Source organism: Daphnia pulex, chromosome 8 (genome assembly GCF_021134715.1).
Source record: "Daphnia pulex isolate KAP4 chromosome 8, ASM2113471v1".
NCBI lineage: Eukaryota > Metazoa > Arthropoda > Branchiopoda > Diplostraca > Daphniidae > Daphnia > Daphnia pulex.
Genome location: NC_060024.1, coordinates 1,734,025 through 1,737,820, shown reverse-complemented (window position 1 = coordinate 1,737,820; position 3,796 = coordinate 1,734,025). Strand labels below are relative to the sequence as shown.

Sequence of the window (3,796 nt, the reverse complement as noted above, 5' to 3'; positions counted from 1 at the left end):
CTTCACCGGAACCCCCAGATCAAGTGAGATCTCACTATTATTCCTGAGGCGACGATTAACAGACCTTGGGGATACAAGTTTACATAGATACGATGGGGCAGTATCATTGACACACTAATAAGCCAAGACAGCAATTTTGTACATCACTCGCTGACGAATCGGGAGCCAATGAAGACTTCTCCGCTTGCTCGTAATGTGCTCACGCTTCCTAGCCTGAGTAACCAGACGAACAGCTGCATTCTGCACTAGTTGTAGTTTGTCAAGCAGGTAATCCGGAAGGCAATTGAGCAGGGAGTTTCCATAGTCAAGATGAGGAATGACGAGGGCACAAAAAAGCTGGCTACAGGCGGCTGCGTCCAGAAATTTTCGAATTCGCGAAATGCGACGAAGATGATAGTACGCATTTCGTCAAGCGGTGTTCACCTGACGCTCCATGTTCAAATGGGAGTCGACAATCACGCCCAAGTTTTTCACAAACGGAGAGGGAGTGATCGGCTCGTCACAGATGTCCAGGGGCGACGGTACCGGTTTGGATTTTCTGGAGCGGGCAGAGGAAGCAATGAGTACTTCCGTCTTACTGGCGTTCAGCTGGAGTTTGTTTCTAATCATCCATGAGTTTGTGTACTTAACACAGTCAGGCAGGCCGAAAAAGCGGCACGCTGAGCAGAACCGTCGGCCAAGATGCGAAATCTTTTGTAAAGTTGGATACCATCCACAAAGTAATGGTGCAGCACCTCAAACAGGGAGACAATGTCGTCAAGTGGGCTGATATACATACTGTACATATTTCTATACATCCTTTAAGTCTGTTATAAGTTTAACGCCTCTTTCAGCGCAGTCATAAACGACCCTATAGCAGTGAATAAATGCTTTTACTTTTAGAAATCCCACCATTTTCTCCCAGCATTCGACCGAGCGACTGTCCCACATTCGGAATATTTTTTTCAATACTTATTATCGATGTCCCGATTTATGAAGGCGTTCGGCCTATAGTGCTCTTCAGGGTCTGTTTTAAATAGCAGTTTTATCTGGCAACGCAGCGTGTAGAAGCAGATTCGGGCATATGTTTTCAAAGATCATGGAGTAAGAACAAAGGAGTAAGATCGTTCTTAGTTTAGTACTTGTTTACTCCTTTGTTCTTACTCCATGTCCAAGTTTAAACCTTGTTTATCATTTGTTTTAGTATTTCAGCATTCTTTTACGGATACATCAAAATCTACAAGCAACCTAAAACCTTAATCAAAAGAATCTCAAAGATGAATATGAGTGTCATGAAAAGGTCAAAGTTTTGTCACGAAGATTACTTTAAAAGTCTTCAGAAAGATGACATCAGAAAGAGATCAGGTTGTTTTAGAAGACAGAATGATGTCATTAGGATGACTTCAAGAAGTTTTAGTCCTGGTTCACTTGTTTCAGCCCATTGTGCCTGTTTGAGTCCTTCGACCTCCAGGTTCTTGGACTATTATCCAAGTCGTAATTCCTGTTGGTCAAACATGAGAAGCCGACGAAGACGGATCCTTTGGTTCCGCTCTTGTCCGTTTTTTCTCCGAGGTAATGAAAAAAGGTATCTTCAGGTGGCGCTACGTGCAAATTTTCTGTTCGGGTTGAATCTACCGTGTAATTTTTTCTTGACTAGGTAGTACTGTTTTTACTTAAAAAACTACTCACCAGTGAAGAGTTTCAATTAGCTTGTGCGGAAATCTTCTTTCCTTTTCGATCATAGTAATGGATAGATAGTAAATGTTGCATGCTGGTACAGTATCTTCCAGGAAAAGCTGACAAGGGCTATGTCGACTGCAAGACACAAAAGTCGGCCGTCGAGTCGCAAAAACTAGCCTGAAAAAGGCCGCTAGATGGCGTATAAGTTTGACATATCCATGACCGAATTACGCATTTCGTTTGTAGCAGAAGTGGTTTTGTTGTTTTCAAATGCTGTCAGATGTGATGTGCTGTCTGATGTGATGTGAAAAGGAAGTATCCCAGTAAAAATGGGTAATATTACGGAGGTACACACAAGTTATGTTTATTTCCTTAAGACATGAGTAAGTGTATTCTTGTTATTGGATATTTATTCCAGAATTAATGGATCAGAACATATCATGAACGTTTTCCTAGCTTTTTGAGTCCATTAGATAAGTGCTCAAATGTGCTATATGTGTACTTGAAGCAATTCTTTTTATTGTTTAGGTTATTTCATGGCTTGGAAACAAGAAACTTTGAATTGCTTCACTCCATGTGAAACTATCTTTCCATGGACTATGGAAGTTGGTTCTCGAGAGCTCATGGGTAAGTATATAGTATTGAACTTACATGTAATGCGCCTAAACATTTTACTTCACATGTCTCACACAGGCTTACAAATGCAATACAGTGAAGAAATTTAAATCGAATAGTAATCCTCTGCTGTGAAGTGTTCATCCCAATGAAGCTTTCATTGAAACCTGATCCATGGGCAATGGAAAGATTGTTGTTGAAAGCTATTTGGTAAGTGATGGTTTTTTTGTCCGAATGTTCTATTTAACAAATCTATTGAAACGCAGGCTTATTTGATGGTTAAATATCCAGGGAACTGCAAAAATTAGTGCATCAAAGGGTAATCCTCTGTGAAGTAGCCATCATAGAAAAATAATTTCTTTGTCTAACAGTAACCAGACATTTCTTGACAATTACAGAAGGTAATAATAAGTATATATGTTATTATTCAATGTGCACCATGACTGATTCAGAATATTTTATTCTAATTTCGCAGTGATGAGTGAGGATTGCCTTCGCAAACGTAATTGACAGATCAAGCACCGAACAAATGCAATGCAGATTGCAAACACGACTTCTCGTCAGTGATTTTACATCAAGCCGATTTCCCCAGAAAAAATAATTTGCTCGACGTCATCACCAATTTAAAGCCAAAATTACCATACTTTATGTCAACAGTCAACCAAACTTCCGCCAGCCCTCATACATACTGAGAGTGGTCAATGCTTTTGTATTTTATTTAGGCCACTGAGATTAAATAAAATAACTAAAAAAAGATATGTTACCATTTAGCAGCGAATTGTTTGAATATTAACGAATTTTGTGACATGAAAAGGTATAATCAAAGCACAAGTATTAACCAACTGACTTTAGAATCTTTGTATTGTAATTCTGAAAAGACATAAAAATTAATACTTCGTCCAGTCTCCGTCAACTTTGATGACCATAGCAAGTCGTTTAGCCATAGAGTTACTCAAGATGCGCTAATAATTCGGGCGTCGACTTAGATTTCCCCAGATATTGTTAACGGAATGCCACTGTTCATTAACAGTTGCGTGCTGGGAATCCATATCCCGAACCGTTTCGGCCAACACATTTTCGATGGGGTTCATATCCGCTCCCTTTGGGGGCCATGGAACCACATCAAATGAGACCCCTTCTTCGGCAAACCAGTCCGTTACAATTGTGCTCGTGTGAATTGTGGACCTGTCCTGAACGAATGGGATTAATTCGTCTGTACCGAACCTTGCCCATGCTGAGGGGAAAAGGACGTCTTCGATGATCCTGACGTATTGTTGGCCAGTCAAACGGCCATTAATGTGGTGTAAGTCTTCAGCCTCGTCACATGAGAACCACGCCCAAACCGGTATTGATTTCCTCCCGCTCCGTTTGATGATCTTTGTGTGGCCGGGCATAAACCGAGTGTCGTTTACACGATAAACGAATGAACGACCGCACTCGTGGGAACTTAATAAATGAAAAATACGTGAATAAATTAAAAATAAAAAAATTAAAAAATACGACAATGACGAGAAACCTACCC

At 40.4% G+C, this 3,796-nt stretch overlaps 1 long non-coding RNA gene across 1 annotated transcript; it reads left to right on the top strand.

The window, feature by feature from the left end:
- The first annotated feature begins 1,903 nt into the window (after positions 1–1,903).
- On the top strand, positions 1,904–3,032 carry LOC124200739. Its single transcript, XR_006877359.1, has 5 exons — positions 1,904–2,006; positions 2,188–2,286; positions 2,353–2,484; positions 2,541–2,675; positions 2,750–3,032. It is a non-coding gene; the product is annotated as an uncharacterized LOC124200739 (long non-coding RNA).
- Positions 3,033–3,796: the final 764 nt, after the last annotated feature.